General features: G+C 41.2%; 1 protein-coding gene across 2 annotated transcripts in view; it reads left to right on the top strand.

Moving 5' to 3' along the window:
• LOC137889249 (paired box protein Pax-7-like) overlaps positions 1-23,187 on the top strand; it is a 145,887-nt gene that overhangs the window by 81,183 nt on the left and 41,517 nt on the right. The window lies entirely within an intron of this gene.

The raw sequence follows: 23,187 nt of genomic DNA, 5'->3' as shown, positions 1-23,187 counted from the left end.
GAACTGTGAACAGATCCAATTCCGTCTTCACGCATTCTGAAGATTGGTTATGAATGAGCGCCACCCTTTTTTTTTTTCACCTTAAAATATGTCTTTTAACAAAATCTTGGAGCGTTTGTTCAGAGCTCTGCTGCGTCCGGCACCCGCATTCTTTTTGACAGCTCTCGGTTTTTTCCCCGCTGTTTTACGTTTTTTTGAGCCCGACTGGCTACGCCCCCTAGTAGAAGGAGGTCTTTTCAAAGTCCTGGATGTGTGCACTAACATGCCCTGTCCCTCCTGCTTGTTTGAAAATGTGCCTTTAGCTATATTTGACACCACGTCCCCAATTATATTAGTGGCTGCTGTCTTTAAATGAGGCTTGACCAGGCTGAACCCCCTTTTTAACAAAGGCACCGCCATCCTGAATAGACTACGAAACATTCCTCCTAGGCCATTGCCGTACTGCGTACTAGCACCCATAAAACCAGGTAAATCACCTCCGGCCTGGTTCATATAGTATGCCATATATCTGGCATCATCGCGAATGTATGGAGTATATGCCATATTTCCCTAAGAGTCTTTAGAAAAACTGTTTTATCGGTCTAAAGTGTAGCTTGACAATCACTTTTCCATGTGAAAAAGGGATATATTTGTTCTGGTCGTTTTTTAGAGCTTTCTCAATATCGTCAATAACTCTTTTGGAGAGAGCAGTGTAGTGCAGCTTGTCATAAGTCAGAGTGGGGATACTTCGTTGTTCATCAGCAACATTTATACACCTCAGGAGAGGCACATGGCTATCGCCCACTAGTTGATAATCCACTATGTCGGTATAAACATATATATTATAAAGACCCGTGTGAATGTCGGGTGGGTGAGGGGCATAGCACATCTTGCTATATATATCGTTGGGTGATACAACAGGCTCCCCGGGATTGAAGCCCAGTATCCTGGCCAACTGTCCTTTAAATGATAATGTTATTCCTCTGGTGCCCGTAAGCCATATGCGCTTCTCCGTATTAGAATAATGCATAACAGGCCCCTTGCCTACTTTTTCATTAAACTCTGACACTATATTGTATATAGACTCATGATACCCCAGGTTCAGTAGGATGACTGATGTCTGTGCAGTTCTAGAGTCGTAGAGGGTCACACCGGCGTCACCTTCGGGGAAACTATGCCACATTTGCAGGTACTGTATCTCTATGAGGCCCACCTCATAGGGCTCGCTCAGCACCATAGGTTTTGCTAATTTTGTCCTGTAGTTCCATATCTTGTTATTGGGGTATACACCCAATGAGGCGTTACTGGGTAATGTGACATAAAAACCGTTCATGGTCACAACTACGTACCTCCGGCCCAAGCATCTATTTAGGAGTGAACACTTAAGCAGCGTGTCCCTGTGTTTTATCAGACCTCCACCATATCTTTTTCAGGGATCCAGGAGTTAAACTTCTCGGGCCACCCCAGCCACTTTACATGGACCATTTTTTTACCCTCAGCACCTTTTCTAGATAATATTTTTTTTATTTTAAACACCTTGTTTTTACCGATAATCACTTTTTGTAGCTCACTCTCATAAAATGTCCCTTTCACAGTCTCTCCCGTGCAAACTGATAATTTATAAACAGGTGGCTCTCTGGCTATGCATTTCGCTATTGTAACATGCTCATCAGTAAATGTTTGCTTATAACCTTTCCTAAACACTCCTCTGAGTTTTGAGATTCTCACTGTGTCTCCCTGGTTAAATTTAAAGAGCACAGTCTTCTGAGGCTTATCCTTGTACAAGTGTTTGAAGACAAGTTTTTCATTGTCTTTATTTACAGCCGAGGGATGCATCTTTATTGACCTGTGATATGTGTTGTTATAGGTATTAACCAGATCCTGAACCACATCCACATATCTGAGTGAATTAACAGAAGTCAAATATCGCCACATACGCGTCTTGAATGTTCTGTTAAAGCGCTCCACTACGCTGGCCTTAGTCTCATTCGATGTTGAAAAATGCATAATTTTATACTGGGTCAATAGATGTTGAAACTGCTTATTATAAAACTCTGTGCCATCATCTGTTTGAAGTTTCACAGGTACGCGCCCCTCACTCAGAATGTCTTTAAAAGCCTTTGTAACTGCGGGACCTGATTTGTTGGCCAGACATCTAACCGATGCATATTTTGAAAATACATCGATGCACATTAATAAATATCGCACCTGGTTGTTTTCCGCTGCATATTCGCCCATATCAACTAGATCGATCTGAAATTGCTTGTCAATACCACTGACCAATACCCTATTCCTAGGAAAATGTACAGCCGCTCTGGCATGAAGTGTGTACACATCTTGCGCTAATAAAAATCTGTTAACTACGGCCAGTGAGGGAGTCATTCCTGTGCTTTCTCTGACAGCATTACGAAGTTTAGACACACTGCCTAGACCTCCTGGATGAGATGGATCATAATAAATCTTTTGTAGCGTCTTCTCCGTGTTAGAGACCCAATGTATGAACGACAACACCTTCTCTGTTACAACATATTTTATTCAGTAATCTTGTACAAAACACACACTGTGGCATCATTGTACAATACAAAATCACACACACACACACACACACACACACACACACACACTTCTAAAATAGTAAAAAAATAAAAAAGCGGGCCATTCTTGTGGTGGAAAAAAAATCCTATACCCGCTTTGCATGAGTCTTCTATTGCTGAAATACATAATACCAAAAACCAGGTTGTCTTTTAAGTATTTATTCTCTGCGCGGAGAAGGTTCAATCATCACAACAGAATGCGTACAGTCTCAGTGAGGAAGAACCTCGAAAAAAGTGAACACGCTTTCTTTATACAGAATGAGCAAAGGTGGGGGCCGATGGCCAACGTTACAGACATCTCGGTCTCAGACTTTTGGTCTCAGACTGATAGGAACAACAAGTGAAAACAAACGGCCAGCAACCAAAACAAGCGGCCCAAAGGCCTCGGCATGGAACATTCTCATACAACACAGTTAGTTATCTATGTGAACAGGCAAGGGAGAATTATTCTTTTGCACAACAGAGACACGGTGAAGTTCAACAAAGTCCAGAGCAAAATTACTTATGCATGAATACAATATACTGAGTAGAAATATATACTGCGTAAAAAATTACCATTACAATCCTCCCCTTGATCATTACATTAGATCACTACAATAGTATATATTCTCTGCTAGAAGTGAGAACATAAGTCAATAATATTTCATAACGATTTTAGTTAAGGGCATCATTAGTAGTGAAAACACCAAGCCTGTGGAGGAAACAAAATCTTTATCATAGTTGGGAAAAGTGTCTAATTGTGCAGTCGTTAGAACAGAGTGCTCATGGGAATACAGGAGGAGTGGATGGGACACTGATTTGTTGATGGTTCGCACTAAAGGACAGTCTAACAAAAGGATTGACACGTACCATCATCTGGATATTTCACTAGTTAGTTTGGTTAACATTGGCAGGCGAGACTAGAGAAGTTGACTGACATGCGGACAGAATAATTAAGGTGTTGAAACAGATTTCGTTGTAGCCTGTCGTCAATCAGGGGCATATCAAAACATCAACACATAATACTCAAAATGGTTTACATATGCACATCATTCATCAATAAGGTTAAGGCATTAGCTGGGTTTTTTTTTTCAAATTGTAGGCAAATCTATGTTGTAGCAAGCTAGGGAATGTTAACATGAGCATGGGAAGATAAGTCTCCTGAGAAACACAGACACTGGACCTCTCTGTTGAACAGTATCATAAGACAACATATCAGTGAGTTTCATAACAAACAATAATCAAACAACTTAAACAATTTGTAAGAAATTCTATCATATTACCATAATACACATTCAGAATCAAGTGTCAGTTTAATCGGTTACTTTATCAGGTAAACTAAACAAAAGCACTAGCTGTTTTGTGAGATCATATTTCTCAGATAACAAGCTGTAATAATAAACATAAGTATTACACAGAAATGTCACTATTAAAGTACTACTCATCTAAGGGAGGAAAACAGTCGGGCATTGAAAACAAGTCACATGTTGCAGGATTGGCCTTTTTTCCCTTCTTTGCTAACAGCATGTCTAGGGCCAATTTAAATCAATTTAGTGTATTCATATCACATGTTATTTGCTGTTTAGTTAAATTACAAATCGTTTCTTTAATCTGATAGTTGCTGGTTTTTGGTTCTATGTTATTTGGTTGCCATGTTTTCTCATGCATCAATTATTAGGAAACACAATTATTATTGCACAAAAGTACAGAAAACACATTGAACCTCTTAGGCCACACCATCCCGGACCGTGGAATGGTGCTGGAGATCTGCCTTCCATCGCCGTTACTTAGGTGCTCGATGCGTTGTTAGCAAACAATACATTTTCTTTAAAATACAAAAAAAACTGTGCACTCTTTTGTGTACCATGCTGAATTAATACAATAACATTCCATATTTTTTTGCTTTATTTCCACTGACCGTTACTTTAAGTCTAGTCTTAAAATCCTGAAATCTACAGATGAATGATGCTACTTAGTCTATTCAGATAAATCCTTGCTGTGATACATCATAACGTATTGTATTGCAATTCCTAATAATAACTTAATAAAATACAAATATTTATTGCTGCAGTTCTTTTATATTCCTTAATGCCAGTTAACAACCAATTTGAATACAGTGATATTTATATTATTTAATGTAGAGGCTCAGCTCATCATGTTATCTTGAGAGTTTAGATAGTACATAGTAAATACTTTATTCATCCTGCAAGGGGAGATGTGTTTGTTACAGCAGCAGAAAATATACTAAAGCAATTAAAGTAACAGAGTAAAAAATAAAAGTATAAAGTATAAAAATGCACAATATATACAATAAAAATAGCAGAGTAAAACTATAGAATATATACAAAAAACATGCACAGTAGTGTATACAATGAAATAGAATGGTATCATTACCTAAGCTAAAATAAACAGTAGTGCAAAATTTAGATTTAGTATAAGAGGTGTAAAATGTTCTAAAACGTTTGTACTCATTGTATTTAAATGGTGTTTTTATTTACTTTGATGATACATCAAGATTTTGATGACCAGTTGAAGAAAGGCATTATAACCTGCATGGGACAGTTACAAAGTAAAAGTATAAGATTCAATCTTATTCAATTTCTTATCACGAGGAGAAGACTGGGATTTTGGTAGTCTTTTAGACAAAGGTTGTGGTTTTAAACAACGTTGCTGAATATTAAATTCCTAAACGCTGTGTCAGATTGCTACCAAATTTGCTGTGGATCATTATTCATTCAATTTCATCAAAACCCCCCCAAAAGTGTTTTGATAACTTATTGCGTTATCAAGTTATGGGCCAATGAACTTATCAGGGGCGTGGCTCTGTACATCAATCAACCTCACTTTAAAACCATTGTGCCTATCATCACAAATTTTGAGGGAAATGTCCACAAAGCAATCTGTAACGTACCCTCACATTTTCATTTCCTTCAGCCACTAGGGGACGCTACAGTAGTTAGCTCTTTTTGGCCATTTTTCCCGTTTTCAGGCTTTGTATTTTCACGAACTCCTCCTACAGTATTTATGCGATCGGCTTCAAATTTGGTCAGCACGATCTTAAGACTTTTATAATGAAAATTTATCAAAATCATGAGTTATCATGCAACAACCTTGGCGTAGCGTGGCATCCATTTTGGTCAATTTTTCATGAAAATTGAAGTTGTTGTAACTCCAAGGTACATTGTCAAATCTGCCCAACATTTCTTATGCAGGATGCTAGTCCAGGCCTAAAAACATTCCCATGCCTCAATTTTCACATAATCTTAGCGCCACCTACTGGCAAAGGGAAATGACAAGTTTTACACTTTGATGTACTCCGCCTAGCCATTTCACCAGATCAACTTCACATTCTAGAAAGAAAGCCTTTAGACATTGATGATAGTTCATCATGAATATTGTGAGGTTTCGTATAACTCTGTTGCCGTGGCAACGCTTTGTTCGCCATGAAAAAACAAGCTGATTTTTCTGTGATTTGGGATACTCAAAAACTCATGAAACTTTGTACATATGTTGTAGGTGATGAAATTAAAGATCTCATGTGGATTTTTGGCTTGGTTGTTATAAATTGTCTCGATAGCGCCCCCTGCAGATTTTCAACAAAGCAGCCCCAGCGCCTCGTTTAATCTACATGTATGAAATTTGGTTGGCACATGTATCCTATGGAGACTTACAAAAAAGTCTCTTGGGACCATGCTCTAAAATCAACCAAAAGTCGTCCATTTTGATTTTTATGTGAATTTTCCCTCGATTTCTAGTTGCTATACTTTAACGAACTCCTCCTAGGGACTTTGTCAGAGCCACTTCACATTTGGACAGTACAATCCAAAGACCTTTGTGATTAAAAGTTATCAAAAGCTTTATGTTTGATGGAATGGCGTAGCTGTGGCGTGGCGTTCATTTTATGCGACTCCCATTAAACTACGTTTTCAGGCTTTGTATTTTGACAAACTCCTCCTACAGAGTTTATGCGATCAACATCAAATTTGGTCAGGACAATTTGAAGACCTTTGTGATGAAAATGTATCAAAATGGTGAGTTTTCATTGAACGACCTTGACATAGCGTGCGCCCACTTCGCTCACATTTTGTGCCATTCGCTATGAAAGAGGGAGTTGTTGTAACTCAGAGGTACATTGTCCAATCTGCCCAAAATTTGTTATGCATAAAGCTATTTCAGGCTTGAGCACATTTCCATGCCAAAACCTTCTCAAAGTCATAGCGCCACCTACTGGCAAAGGGAAATGACACGTTTTATACTTTGATGTACTCCTCCTAGCCAGTTGATCTGATCGACCTCACATTTTCTGAGGAAAGCCTTGAGACATTGATGATACTTCATCATGAATTTTGTGAGTTTTCGTTAAAATATGTTGCCATGGCAACGCATTATTCACCGTGAAATGGAAGCTCAGTTTTCTGTGGCTTAGGATGAACAAATAGTCATGGAACTTTGCACATGTGTCAAAGGTGATAAACATAAATAACTAATATGGGGTTTTGCCTTTTCTTTTAGAAATTGCCTTGACAGCGCCCCCTACCAATATTCAAAAGAGCATGATGTTGTCTACACTTGACATAGACCCTAAAAGAGCACTTGTTGTAGAGCAACATAATGCATGTTTGCATGTGTTCTTTAGCGCCACATAGTGGATTCAGGAACTAGTAGAATATTGGTGTAGCCTTGTTAAAAATTAATTCAGACATCAGGATATAAATCGTTTTCTAAAACCAAGTTAAAACTGTACAAGTATGGGTAAAAATAGATATGGGTGGATAAAATGTATTTCAATAAGAGACTCATAAGCTTTACAGTTCAAAAGCTGCAGTTCATGCAAATGAGCATAGTTTGTTTGATAAGTACATGATTCAGAACGTGTGTTCTCCCTAACAGCCTAACTTGTGTAGCAGTATGATATGTCAATCTTTGTTTTGACTTTGTTTAATTGACTTGTCCTGAAACTAACAGCCAATCCAAGCCCATTCTCATGTAGAGGGGTGGGGCTTAGTCGTATGCGGCCAGGTTCGGTGTGTTGGAGAAATGGAGAAGCGAATTATCACCATCAAGTGAATAGTGACTATTGTGAGAGTGCAATAATGTTCATAACTTAATGGCTGACGACCAGTTATCCTATGGTTTGGACTGTTGTGATGTACAAGAGGCAAATACGAGTTTGTGAATTGTTTTCTATACTGTGACTAAATGTTATAGTGTAAAACAAGTTGTGTTACTAATCGCGATTAGCCGTTAGCATTAGCATAATAACCGTTAGCTTTGCTTTCATACTGTTAGCTGTGCTTTTATACTGTTAGCTGTGCATTTGAAACCAGTTGTTAAGCCCCAGCCTATTTTTAGGCCTCAGCTCGAAAATAGCATACCCATACTACTATGAGTGTAGTGTTGCAACTGTAAGGGCTATTTTAATATGTTTGATAATAAAATAACCCTAACACTTGTGAGATGTGTTTATATGTGTAAATATCAGTAGATATGTTACTGGTTAAGAGTAAATTCAGATGGCACACAGCACAAATTGAAAATTCTAACTTTCGCCTGAAAAAAAAAGCAATTTCAGGATTTTTTTTTTAGAAATCATGTAGATCCAAGCTTTCAAGCTGTCCCAGATCATAGAACTATATGTCTCTATTCACATTTCCACTTAGATAAAGTGAAGCATTCATAAGCTAGAGAGGATACAGTACAGAAATTTCAGGCAAGGATTCCAATATTTACACATGTTGCACAATGTGTGTTATTTTAACTTTATGATGTACCAAACTATATATTTCACTTGTATATATCACTAATGGCGTTCACTACATCTAAATAGAGCAGTTTGGGCTTTATTTGAAGGCCCTAAGCCCTTTCTAAGCTCTTTCTAAGTCTCTGTGTTCATTCAACTTTTTTCAGATCCAGCCCTCTCTCTCTGTTCAGGGCTGCGGCTCAGCCCCCCTTTCTCCGATTTTCGCCATTGAGCCCTCCTATAAGCCAATAGAATTGCAGGGAATTGAAAGTTAGATGATTGACTGCACTAATAGCCAATCAGAATAAAAAACGTCCCATCTGATATCAGATCTGAAATCCAATTTGCTGAGACTACATCCCTCCCCAGAAGCCGACCAGTATCGGAGAGACACGAATCGAACGGATTCACACGGAGCACATGCAGCTGGACATACAGAGACGTGGAAGTACGGAAATATTTAATTTTTTAGCCGTGATTCGACCAAAAGTGAGTACAATATTCGATAAAGCTGTGTGACTTTTTTGTGCTTGATGCTGAATATCTCTGCGATGGTTTACCGGGGAGAGAAATGGAGGATATCTCCGTAATCTGCGTCAAGCGGACATGCTTTTTCATGCAGCATTTTCGTAGCTAGCACGTAGCAGCTGTTTTCTCTGGTCAGGTCCAGTGATATTGAGTTATGATTTATGATATTTTGTTATTGTAAGCTGAGGTCTCGTAAGTACCCTTGACGTACGCAAAGATGCGAGGGCCCGCTCATCGCTGCTTGCAGCTTTAATTATTATTATTATTATTAGGGCCCGAGCACCGACGTAGTCGGAGCGGAGGACCTATTGTTATTCTAATGTTTTTTAGGGCCCGAGCACCGACGTAGTCGGAGCGGAGGACCTATTGTTATTCTAATGGTTTTTATTATTATTAATAGGGCCCGAGCACCGACGTAGTCGGAGCGGAGGACCTATTGTTATTCTAATGTTTTTTATTATTAGGGCCCGAACACCGACGTAGTCGGAGCGGAGGACCTATTGTTATTCTAATGTTTTTTATTATTATTATTATTATTATTATTATTATTATCGTACCAGTTTCATCGCAAAAAAGAGGTGCTTGGGATACTGGGAATCTTTTGAAATTTGGCACAAAATTCAATCGTGGTGAAAATTCCAGTATTATTGGGGTGTCCAGCTGCGGCATGACATTTTGGCTCGATAGCGCCCCCTACAGAGTAGCCCCAACTTTGGGTTTCACCTAGCTGTATGAAATTTGGTAGGTATGTGAAACGTGATGGGACGCACAAAAAAGTCAAAAGGAGGTATATCCTAAACCAAACAGGAAGTCAGCCATTTTGAATTTTATGACGTTTTTGGACCGTTTCAAGGCGCCGTACTTTAACAAACTCCTCCTAGAGATTAAACCCGATTGCCTTCAGATTTCGTCAGTATGCTCTTGAGACCTTGGCAGTGAAACGATACTCAAAGATCAAAAAGTTATCGAACTATGTGTCCGTGGCGTGGCGGCAAAAAAACACCATTCGCCATGAAACAGGAAGTTGTTGTAACTCGGCTGTACATTGCCTAATCTGCTCCAAATTTCTCATATGTCATAACATCCTGACCCTGAACACATGTATATGACAATTTAGAATCATAGTAATTGCGCCACCTAGTGGCAACAGGAAGTCATAGATTGTGTACTTTGACACCCTACTGCTCACAGATTAATCGGATCCCTCTCAAATTTTGTCACAAAAGCCTTAAGACCTTGATAATGCTTCATTGTGAAAATTGTAGGAAGTTGTCGAAGCGTGGCGACGTCGCGGCTCTGCGAATTTCGATCTTTCGCCATGAACGAATAAACTGATGTAACTCGACTCCGCATCATCAGATCTTTACCAGATTTCACATGTTTGATTAAACTCCAGGCCTGAAGACATCTGCAAGCCAATTTTGAATCATAGTCATAGCGCCACCTACTGGCAACAGTAAGTTAAAGTCTTTATACTTTGGCTTGTTTCTCTTAGTTGGAAAATCAGATCAACATCAAATTTGTTCCACACAAATGTAAGAAGTTCATAATGCCAGTTCTCTAAGCTTTTGATGTTTCGTCGAACGCCGTTGCCGTGGTAACGCAGTCTTCGCCGTGAAAAACGATGGTCATTTGGAGAGGTTAAAAAAGCTCGAAACACAAGCAAACTTGACACACAGATCACAAGGCCAAAATGTAGTTCTGTAATATGATTTTATTCAATCAGAGTGTTAAATCGGCTCAATAGCGCCCCCTACAAAATTTCGACGAAGCAGCCCTCGCAGTACGTTTCACATAGATTAACAAAATTTGGTAGGCACATGTATCACATGTGGACTTAAATAAACATCTCTTGGGGCCATGCCCTAAACCCAACCGGAAGTCAGCCATTTTGAATTTAGTCTGAATTTCTAGTGTCGTTTTTTCAATTTCCAGGCGCTCTACTTTAACGAACTCCTCCCAGGGAACTAATCAGATCAACTTAGAATTTGGTCAGAACAATCTAAAGACCTTTGTGATTAAAAGTTACACAAAGCTTGTTGTTTCGTGAAATGCCGTTGCCGTGGCGACGCATTCCTCGCCATGAAAAACAAAGGTGTTTTTGAGGGGCTAAAAATACTCAAAACAAAATCAAACTTGTCACACACATTTCAAATCCTGAATGTAGTTATCTGATGTGATGTAAATGTTTCAGATTGGCAAGTCGGCTCAATAGTGCCCCCTACAAAATTTTGCCGATGCAGCCCTCGGAATATGTTTGACCTAGATGTATGACATTTGGTAGGCACATGTATCACATATAGACTTAAAGAAAAGTCTCTTGGGACCATACTCTAAAATCAACCGGAAGTCTGCCATTTTGATTTTTGTATGAATTTTCCCTTGATTTCTATTCGCTATACTTTAACGAACTCCTCCAAGGGACTTTGTCAGGTCCACTTCAATTTTGGTCAGTACAGTCTAAAGACCTTTGCAATTAAAAGTTAATCAAAGCTTTACGTTTGATGAAATGGCGTAGCCTTGGCGTGGCGGCCATTTTACGTGATTCGCCATTAAACAACAATCTGATGTAACTCCACTGGACTTGCTTAAATCTGTCCCAAACTTGCCATACTTGATAACAGTCATTTCCTGAGGATGTCTACAAGCCAATTTTCACTCAGTTGTAGCGCCATCTACTGGCAACAGGAAGTCAGCGTTTTGTGACAGACAGAATCCGATTTACATGATATTTACATGTTGTGGTCTGCACTTGATGTAGAGCTACATAATGCATTTTTACGCGTGTTCTGTAGCGCCACATAGTGGATATAGGAACTGGTAGAATATTTGCACCACATAAATTCCAGCATCGCAGTGTCCAGCGGGAAAAATACGTTAAACTCCGGGACGCGTTGTTCGATGGTCAAAGGCTTTCGCGGCCGCATCTGCCAGCGTCCCGCCAGTACCCCCGACACGCGGGAAGGTGCGAGGGTTCGTACATCGAAAATTAAAAATTGCTCCTGATGGTCAGGCCAGCACCTTGCATGATAGCTCGCTGCCATCCGTGTGCGATTGTGTGTGTGAATGGATGAATGAGAGGCAAAGAGAGGCTGTTTTCTAAACCATGAATTGACTCCTGATTAGTTCCACAATTGATGACAGCATTTTCCTTGTCTATAAAGTCCGACATGGCCATGCTCCACAGTAACTCTATGATCCACTTATTCTATATGAATCTATCAGACCAGGGCCTGTACTATGAAGTTAGTTCAACATGCCAAGAATATCTTCAGTCTATCTGGCTTAAATAACCCTAACAACCGTGATCCCACTAAGCGTCCCACGAAACTGGTTATCAACTCTGTAAATCCACCAGGTTCTCTCAATGTGGTTGTGAGCGCCTCTTTGCAGCATCTGACCAATCACAACCTTGGACAAGTCTGCTGTCAGCAGAGCAGCGCATTTCACAAATAAAGAGAAAACTATGATATCAGAGGAATACGTAAAAGATAAACACATAATTCAAGAAGGACAGCTGGAAGAAATCACTGACTGTGTTAATGTGTTTAAATTAGGGCTGGCAAGTTAACGTGTTAATATCGCGTTAACGCATTAATTAACGCCGACAATTATTTTATCGCGCGTTAACGCAGTTTATTTTTTTTTATTATTAAGCGGACATTTTTAACAAAAGAACCGGGCAGCGAGCGGCGAGCAACTGTTTGCGTGTTTGTGTGGTGTCTCTTCCTGCTGCTGCTACCGCTCCCCCCCCGGTCCGGAACCCCCCCCTTGACTCCGTCACCGTTGTCCCTCCTGTCTCACACTCACACACAGGATCAAACGTGACAATATCAAAATACATATTGTTGTGTTTTTAAATAAACATATAAGCACGAGAGAACAAACTACTCTTAACTGCAAATCTTTATTAGCATAACTTCCACATGCAGGTACAGACTCCCTCCACGTTCCATGCGTCACCTACAGTGGAGGAAATAAGTTTGATCCCTTGCCAATTTTGTAAGTTTGCCCACTTACAAAGAAATGAACGGTCTATAATTGTAATGGTAGATTTATTATAACAGTGAGAGACAGAACATAAAAAAATCCAGAAAATCACATCATATAAAAGTTATAAATTGATTTGCATTTGATTGTGTGAAATAAGTATTTGATCCCCTAGCAAAACATGACTCAGTACTTGGTGGAGAAACCATTGTTGCCAAACAAAGAGGTCAGATGTTTCTTATAGTTGGTCACCAGGTTTGTCCACATCTCAGGAGGGATTTTGATCCACTCCTCTTTGCAGATTCTCTCCAAATGTTTAAGGTTTCAAGGCTGTCGCTCGGCAACTTGAAGCTTCAGCTCCCTCCACAGATTTTCTCTGGTATTAAGGTCCGGAAACTGGCCAGGCCACTCCATGACCTTAGTGTGCTTCTTCTTGAGCCACTCCTTTGTTGCCTTGGCCGTATGTTTTGGGTCATTGTCGTGCTGGAGGACCCATCCTCCACAACCCATTTTCACTTTCCTGACTGAGGGAAGGAGGTTGTCGCCCAAGATTTCACGGTACATGGCCCTCGATGCAGTGTAGTCGTCCTGTCCCCTGAGCAGAGAAACACCCCCAAAGCATAATGTTTCCACCCCCATGCAGGACGGTGGGGATGGTGTTCTTGCGGTTATAGTCAACATTTCTCTTTCTCCAAACACAGCGAGTCGAGTTGATGCCAAAGAGCTTGATTTTGGTCTCATCTGACCACATAACCTTCTCCCAAGCTTTCTCTGAATCATTCAGGTGTTCATTGGGCCTGTACATGTGCCTTCTTGAGCAGGAGGACCTTACGAGTGCCGCAGGATTTTAATCCATTACTGCGTAGTGTGTTACCAATGGTTTTCTTGGTGACTGTGGTCCCAGCTGTCTTGAGATCATTAACAAGTTCCCCCCGTGTAGTTCTGGGCTGATCCCTCACCTTTCTCATGATCATCGATACCCCACGAGGTGAGATCTTGCTTGGGGCCCCAGGCCGAGGGCGATTGATGGTAATTTTGTGTTTCTTCTATTTCCGAATAATTGCACCAACAGTTGTCTCCTTCTCACCAAGCTGCTTGCCGATGGTCTTGTAGCCCTTTCCAGCATTGTGCAGGTCTACAATCTTGTCCCTGACATCCTTAGACAGCTCTTTGGTGTTGCCCAAGCGACAGCCTTGAAACCTTAAGGATTTGGAGAGAATCTGCAAAGAGGAGTGGACCAAAATCCCTCCTGAGATGTGCACAAACCTGGTGACCAACTACAAGAAACATCTGACCTCTTTTTTTGCCAACAATAGTTTCTCCACCAAGTACTGAGTCATGTTTTGTTAGGGGATCAAATACTTATTTCACACAATCAAATGCAAATCAATTTATAACTTTTATATGATGTGATTTTCTGGATTTTTTTTATGTTCTGTCTCTCACTGTTATAATAAATCTACCATTACAATTATAGACCGTTCATTTCTTTGTAAGTGGGAAAACTTACAAAATCGACAAGGGATCAAATATTTATTTCCTCCACTGGAAAATGGAGGTGGTCCTAAGTCCCTCCAAGTACAGCTTCTTATCACCCTCTATGTACCAACGTACATTTCTAACAAATACCACACATATTGTAGTTTTTAAAGTTTTTTGTTAGGAATATGTATAATAAGCATATAATTTAGTTAACACTACTGAGAATTTAACAAAAATTAAAAAAACATGACGTAGAGAGGTTTGCAGTTTTCAAGGTGTATATTTCAAATTGCATCTATTATGAAAATAAAGTTGTGAACACCGGCTGAATATCTATTATCAGAATCATTATAACTGTATTTTAACTGCTACTGCGTAAAGGGAATATTGCTGTATGTTAAGCCCGAGCGTCCCCCATTTGGACGCAAGTTTACAGACACGTACAAAGTTTAGTGTACAAAGTTAATACCAATGAACCCATGAAAAATGAATATAATGATATTATAGTTCTGGAAAAACCTCAGAAACGGGGCTACAACATGATCCAAACACAACTCAAACAGCCAACTAAAAGAATAACCAAAATATCATATTCATATTTCGCCAGGAGTCTGCTGTTTGTTTGTGCTAACAAAGAAAGCGAGACATGAAAAAGCATGCCTGTTCCACACAGATTACGTCGATATCCTCCATTTCTCTCTCTGTCAAACCATCGCCGAGTTATAAGCCATCAAGCACCAGTCAAATCGCTTTATCGAATATTTTACTTACTTTTTGCCGATTTCAAGTGAAAAATGTAATATTTCCGTACTTCCACCACTCTGTGTTCAGCCGGATGTCCTCTGCCTGATTCAGGAGGATTCATCTTTCTCCGATACTTGTCGGGTCGTGGGTAGGCCTCTAAGTTTTATCAAATCGGATTTTAGATCTGATGACAGATGGCACGTTTTTGATTCTGATTGGCTAACAGTGCTGTCAATCATTGCCCTTTCAATGCCAGAAGTAATGAGTAGAAGGAGGGGTGAATGAACCACATTGGGCCAAGGTGGCCGGATTTACAGCCATGAACAGAGAGGGAGACCTGAATCTGAAAAGAATTCGAATGAACACAGAGACTTAGAAAGGGCTTAGAAAGGATCCTGGCCTTCAATTAAAGCCCAAACTTCTCTATTTAGATTAATTTAACACCATTAGTGATATATACAAGTGAAATATATAGTTTGGTACATGGAAAAATTAAAATAGCACACATTGTGCTAAATGTTGAAATTTTGGAATCCACCTCTGAACTCTCTGTACTAAAACCTCTTTAATCTGCTTGTGCTTCACTTTATCAAAGTACAACTTTGCAGAGAGACTGTGCATATATTCTGCTATGATCTGGGAGAGGTTTAAAGCTTGCAACTACATCATTCCTAAAAATAAATATCCTGAAATTGCTTTTTGTTTTAGGCGAAAATTAAAATGTTCAAATTGTGCTGTGTGCCATTGTAATTTACATTACATTACATTACAGTCATTTAGCAGACGCTTTTATCCAAAGCGACTTACAATAAGTGCATCAACATTGGTAATCAAAAGAACTACTAGTCACCAGAAGTCGTAAGTACATTTCCTTTTCCAAACAAGCATCTAAGAGCCTGAAGCAGAGCATAACTCAGAGCCAAAGTACAGTGCAGAAACAAGAAAAACAGTTAGTGCTATAAGTAATGCAAATACAATAAGTGCAACAAGCTAGTATGAATACAATAAGTGCTAAGTGGAAGGCTCAGGGTAGCACTTCCTGAAGAGGTGGGTTTTCAGCCTGCGCCGAAAGATGGGCAGCGACTCCGCTGTCCTGACGTCAGTGGGAAGTTCATTCCACCACTGTGGGGCCAGGACAGAAAACAGCCGTGACCGGGTCGATCGGCCGCCAGGACCTCTGAGCGACGGGGCGACCAATCGCCCCGAGGCAGCAGAGCGAAGTGGTCGGGCGGGGGTGTAAGGCTTGACCATGGCCTGGAGATAGGAAGAAGCTGTTCCTTTCACTGCCCTGTAGGCTAGCACCAGAGTCTTAAACTGGATGCGAGCTCTTACAGGTAGCCAGTGTAGAGAACGGAGAAAGGAAGTTGTGTGGGAGAACTTGGGGCGATTGAACACCAGGCGAGCTGCGGCTTTCTGGACAAGCTCCAGCGGTCTGATGGCCGACGCCGGGGCTCCGGCGAGTAGAGAGTTGCAATAGTCCAGGCGGGAGATGACAAGAGCCTGGATGAGAACCTGCGCCGTCTCGTCAGTCAGGAAGGGACGAATCCTCCTGATGTTGTAAAGCAGGAATCTGCAGGAGCGTGTAACGGATGAAATGTTTGCCGAGAATGACAGTTGGTCATCCAGGGTCACACCCAGGTTCCTCGCAGTCCGAGTTGGCGTCACCACGGTATCATCAATGGTGATGGACAGGTCCCGGTGCGGGCAACCCTTCCCCGGGAGGAACAATAGCTCAGTTTTGTCTAGGTTGAGCTTGAGGTGGTGTGTCGTCATCCACTTCGAGATGTCAGCCAAACACGCAGCGATGCGCGTCTCCACTTGGGTGTCACCGGGGGGAAATGACAAGACCAGCTGGGTGTCATTGGCATAACAATGGTAGGAGAAGTCATGCGAGCGAATAACAGAACCCAGAGATGTTGTGTAGAGCGAGAAGAGAAGGGGGCCCAGGACTGAACCTTGCGGAACCCCCGTAGTCAGCATGCGTGATTCCAACACGGCCCCCCTCCAGGTCACCTGGTAGGATCGACCCGTCAGGTAGGATGCAAACAGGGAGAGTGCAGAGCCTGAGACGCCCATCCCCTCGAGGGATGAGAGGAGGATTTGATGGTTCACAGTGTCAAACGCCGCAGACAAGTCCAGGAGAATCAGGACAGAGGAGAGAGAGTTAGCTCTCGCGGCGTGAAGCGACTCTGTCACGCAAGGAGGGCCGTCTCTGTCGAGTGACCCACTTTGAACCCGGACTGGTGAGGGTCCAAAAAGCTGTTTTGGTGGAGATAAGAAGACAGTTGGTTAAAGACAGCACGTTCAAGTGTTTTGGATAGAAAGGGTAGAAGAGAAACCGGTCTGAAGTTCTTGACATCAGAGGGGTCAAGTGATGGTTTCTTCAGAAGGGGGGTGACTCTGGCGGCCTTGAAGGCCGTGGGAAAGCATCCTGAAACAAGAGATGCGTTGATGAGGTGGGTGAGGAAAGGAAGGAGTTTAGTCGCAATAGACTGAAGAAGAGGGGAAGGGATCGGGTCAAGGGAGCACGTGGTGGGGTGGTTAGACGTAACAAGGTTGAGGACCTTGTTAGGGGAGAGAGGAGCCAGAAAGGGTAAGATGGGGCGTGGAGATGGGAGGGAGAGCTGTGGGGGCAGGATTGGACAGGGAGAGAGGGGCTGAGAGAAGGAGGATCTGATATCGTTTACCTTCTTGTCAAAGAAGTTGGCGAAATCATCAGGGAGAAGGGAGGAAGTAGGAGGAGGGGGTGGGGGTTGGAGGAGTGAAGTGAAAGTTTCAAAGAGTTTTTTAGGATTGGAAGCAGAGGTTAGGATTTTAGAGCGGAAGAACGCCGCTTTAGCAGTAGATAGAGAGGAGGAAAAAGTGGAAAGAAGAGCTTGGAAGTTAAGAAGGTCCTCCGGGAGTTTGCCTTTTCTCCATTTATGCTCAGCCTCTCTTAGGCTCCGTCTATCAGTATGCACTGAGTCCGACAGCCACGGGGCAGGTGGAGTTGGGCGTGCAGGCCTGGAGGTGAAGGGACAGAGTTTGTCCAAAGTAGAAGTTAGGGTGGAGAGGAGAAGATCAGTAGCAGTATCAGGGGATAGGAGAGAGAAGGATTCAGGGTCAGGGAGAGCAGAGGTGACAGAAGAGGAAAGATCAGCAGGGGAGAGGGAGCGGAGATGACTCCGGGTAGAAACCATGTGGGTAGGTGGAGGAAGTGATGGAGCAGAGGATAGGGAGAGGGAGTAGGACATGAAATAGTGGTCGGAGAGCTGGAGGGGAGTGACAGAGAGGTTAGCAGTAGAACAGTGCCTAGTGAAGATAAGATCCAGCTGGTTGCCGGCCTTGTGGGTAGGAGGAGAAGAAGAGTGGTAAAGGTCAAAGGAGGAGAGGAATGAAAGAAGAGGTTCAAGCTTATCGGTCTGGATGTTGAAGTCACCGAGCAGGATGAGCGCCGAGCCATCGTCATGGAAGTGCAAGACTAATGTGTCGAGCTCCTCCAGGAACTCACCAAGAGGCCCTGGTGAGCGATACACAACAGCAATGGTGAGCTTGACTGGATAAGTGACAGTAACAGCATGATTTGGTTAATTTAGTCTTAACCAGTAACATATATACTGATATTTACACATTTGAACAAATCTCACAAGTATTTTCTTTATTTTAATACCACAACTATTAAAATAGCCCTTGTAGTTGCAAAACTATACTCATTTTAGTATGGGTATGCAATTTTCAAGCAGAGGCCTGCAAATAGGCCTAGGGTTTAACAGGTTTTAAAAAGAACTTGTGTTTGCAAACCAAATGTTATTGCACTTTTGTTCATAGCAGTATTTTTTAAATAAAAGTGTGCAATACACTACTTTTGAATTTATTATTGAATTTTGCGCATAATGCGATTAATCGCAAAAACATCTGATTTATAATATCACTTCTTCATACAGAGCACGATTGATCTGACTATAATTACATGTGTCTATTCTCTTAAGTTAATATGTTGCTTGGATGTATTCTTTCAGCTGTTAGGCCCTGGTGTGAAATAGACTTGGTAACAATTAAAATGTCAGGATCCCTGTCAGACCCGTGGTCTGTTAACCTCTGTCATTCCCCTGTTTTGTTATTGTATGCCATGTGTTCGGTGTTCTTCCTCCTCCTTGATTCCCCGTTCCTGCTGGGCCGCAGCGATTCCCTGATCTGTGATTGGTCAGTAGGCGGTGCTTTTATTGATCTCTAATCTCAAACATGTGATGTTCAGAGTAAGTAACCATGGCGATACACCCCAGTAAGAAGTGAACCTCTGTCGTGGAACTGAAAACCCAAAGTTACCCTGAAGTTACCTCACTAACCCCAAATCCTGCTTTGTAGGCCTCTGTAGGTCTTCTGGCTTCGGTCTTCTTGTTCTAAGGGTTAAATCAAAGAAGCAGCTTTTGGTTTTTGTGGTCCTAGCTGGAATATCTTGCCATATTGTATGAAATGATCAGTATCAACATTGTTTAAAAGCAGACTAAAAACTTCCCTGTTCTGTTGTGCATTTGAGTAGTTTTCCTTCATCGATTTCAAAGTGTCTGTGGAAGTACGTGCATATTGGACAATTTCGCACCTCACGATTTACACCCAATGCTTTTGTCATGCAAAAATATTAGACAGTGAACATTTGGACATAAAAGACATTGTCATTGAGTGAAATATACACCACTTTAAAGAATTTAATATAAATGATTTTGTCTGCCGATAGGGTTCTGTTTTTATGAAGTGATAGTGTGTGACTGCAGTGCCATGAATCTTCACTTTAAATCACCCATTGCTAGATGTAAACACAGCTTGTCTCATTCACAAAGAGTTGGCAGCAGCCAATGTGTTTGTGTGTCCTGTCTTGGTGCCTTGAACAATAAGCGTTTTAAATGATACTTTTTGTGCTCAGGAGGGATTGTTTTCTGTGGTAGAACAGACAACTGACTCATATCAATACACATCACTGGCAGAAGAAGATGTAATTAGTCACAAACACAGGGCAGTGTAGAACACCCTGAGCAACAAGATCCTCAGAGCAGGCAGATTAGATTTGGAGAAAATAAATTTAGGAAAACTACTATCCAAATAGTGCACTATTATTATATCGAAGTACATACAGTTGTGGTCAAAAGTTTACATACACTTGTAAAGAACATAATGTCATGGCTCTCTTGAGTTTCCCCGTTATTTCTACAACTCTGATTTTTCTCTGATAGAGTGATTGGAACAGATACTTCTTTGTCACAAAAAACATTCATGAAGTTTGGTTCTTTCATGACTTTATTATGGGTTAACAGAAAAAGTGATCAAATCTGCTGGGTCAAAAATATACATACAGCAGTGCTAATATTTGGTTACATGTCCGTTGGCCATTTTCACTTCAATTAGGCGCTTTTGGTATCCATCCACAAGCTTCTGGCAAGCTTCTCGTTGAATCTTTGACCACTCCTCTTGACAGAATTGGTGCAGTTCAGTTAAATTTGATGGCTTTCTGACATGGACTTGTTTCTTCAGCATTGTCCACATGTTCTCAATGGGATTTAAGTCAGGACTTTGGGAAGGCCATTCTAAAACCCTAATTCTAGCCTGATTTAGCCATTCCATTACCACTTTTGATGTGTGTTTGGGGTCATTGTCCTGTCGGAACACCCAACTGCGCCCAAGACCCAACCTTCGGGCTGATGATTTTAGGTTATCTTGAAGAATTTGAAGGTAATCCTCCTTCTTAATTATCCCATTTACTCTCTGTAAAGCACCAGTTCCATTGGCAGCAAAACAGCCCCACAGCATAATACTACCACCACCGTGCTTGACGGTAGGCATGGTGTTCTTGGGGTTAAAGGCCTCACCTTTTCTCCTCCAAACATATTGCTGGGCATTGTGGCCAAACAGCTTGATTTTTGTTTCGTCTGACCACAGAACTTTCCTCCAGAAGGTCTTATCTTTGTCCATGTGATCAGCAGCAAACTTCAGTCGAGCCTTAAGGTGCCGCTTTTGGAGCAAGGGCTTTCTTCTTGCACGGCAGCCTCTCAGTCCATGGAGATGCAAAACATGCTTGACTGTGGACACTGACACCTGTGTTCCAGCAGCTTCTAATTCTTGGCAGAGCTGCTTTTTGGTGGTTCTCGATTGACTCTTCACCCTCCTGACCAATTTTCTCTCAGCAGCAGGTGATAGCTTGCGTTTTCTTCCTGATCGTGGCAGTGACAAAACAGTGCCATGCACTTTATACTTACAAACAATTGTTTGCACTGTTGTTTTGGGACCTGCAGCTGCTTTGAAATGGCTCCAAGTGACTTTCCTGACTTGTTCAAGTCAATGATTTGCTTTTTCAGATCCATGCTGAGCTCCTTTGACTTTCCCATTGTAGCGTTTGTGGGCGTTTGTATCCAATGAGCCCTATTTAAATGGCCTCAGAGAAGTCACCAGTTGTAGTCACTCATAATCACTCACAAGAAGTTAAGAGGCCATGCTATGAAGCTCATTTCATTGACACAACTTTCTAAGTCACCAAAATTGCTAATTCATGTTGCTGTATGTATATTTTTGACCCAGCAGATTTTGTCACTTTTTCTGTTAACCCATAATAAAGTCATGAAAGAACCAAACTTCATGAATGTTTTTTGTGACAAAGAAGTATCTGTTCCAATCACTCTATCAGAGAAAAATCAGAGTTGTAGAAATAACTGGAAACTCAAGAGAGCCATGACATTATGTTCTTTACAAGTGTATGTAAACTTTTGACCACAACTGTATATATATATTAGAGAATTGCACTAGCGTGGTTAAGTGAAAGGAAATGGTGCAGCCAACAACATGTTGTCTTTGGTTCAAATATTACAGTCAGTTCAAGCATACACGGTGGCTTAAATGGTGGAACGGAATAAGCACATACCAGTTTATTTACATATGAGACTGTCATACAGTGTGGAAAAGATGGTTTCTATAACTTTAAAAAAAATCAAATTTGAAGACATTAAAATGTGGCTGCTCTAAATGAAACTGATGCTGTGTACTAACTTCTATGAGTAGATCAAATCTTAACGTTACCATTCATCATATGTTACAGTTACGGTACAGATGGCAGGTGTATTCATGAGCTTAAGGCGAGACTGCTTTTACTATCCATGTTACATGTTAGGAGAGAGCACCAACATATGAGTTGGCTGTGGAAGGAATCCCATCACAATCAAATCAAAACAGCTCCAGTAAAGTCATTTGATTGAAATAGTATTCATTCCTGACATGAAATGCATATTCAGTGAATGCTGCTGCATTCTGTGTTTATTGTACTCTCAGTCTATTCTGAATGCCTCTGAGTCTCAGCTGAAGCTTTTCCATTATGGGTTCACAGCATTGACCCTTTCATCTTGCTCCCAGACATTTACATGAGATAACAATGTAGGATGGATTTCCTAAGATCGCACTTCAAAATTACAGGAAGACCATATGCCATACGTCTGACAGGCAATAATTCAATTTGAAACAGCTATATTGCATTTGGAATGTAATTCACACAAGCCATTTCTGCGCCTCCTCCTCTCAAATTGAATGGGAAAGAATTAGTGGCTGACTTTCATGTGGAGATGGAGTGTGCAGCCAATTCCAAGTCTTATTGACAGAAAGACAAAATGACAGTATGAAATTCCATCCCTGTGATGGCCCTGTAAATAGAAACCCTTTTCACAACTTCAACATCAGAGTTGTTACAACCCCCCTCACCCCTAAGAAAGCCTGCAAAAATAAAGCTTTTATTTTTTTTCAACCATACTTTTTTGACAAATTCCCATAAATCTATTTTGCTTCAGAGCCCTCTAAGTAGTGAGGAGTTTTTTTCTTTGGTGATACAGTCAGTATGCTGGACCAATAATCTGTTTTTGTCAGGTCAGACAACTTAGTGACTTGCCACTGAAGATGAAACTATTACTTCCCAGAGTGACCCCAACACATCAACACATCACACGAGTAAAGAAGAACACATTTCTCCTCTTGCGTTCTAATTTCTCCTCCGGTTTGTTGTGAGAGGAAGATTTAGCCTGCTTTGGAATGGTGGAGTTCTCTAGCTTGCTATTTGATGTCAGGGTGAGAGAGAGAGAGAGAGAGAGAGAGAGAGAGAGAGAGAGAGAGAGAGAGAGAGAGAGAGAGAGAGAGCCAGCGAGT

This window comes from Cebidichthys violaceus, unplaced genomic scaffold (genome assembly GCF_023349555.1).
Source record: "Cebidichthys violaceus isolate CVI_PGR_0920_01 unplaced genomic scaffold, fCebVio1.0.p SCAF_6, whole genome shotgun sequence".
NCBI classification, from domain to species: domain Eukaryota; kingdom Metazoa; phylum Chordata; class Actinopteri; order Perciformes; family Stichaeidae; genus Cebidichthys; species Cebidichthys violaceus.
This window is presented reverse-complemented; position numbering and strand designations above follow the sequence as displayed.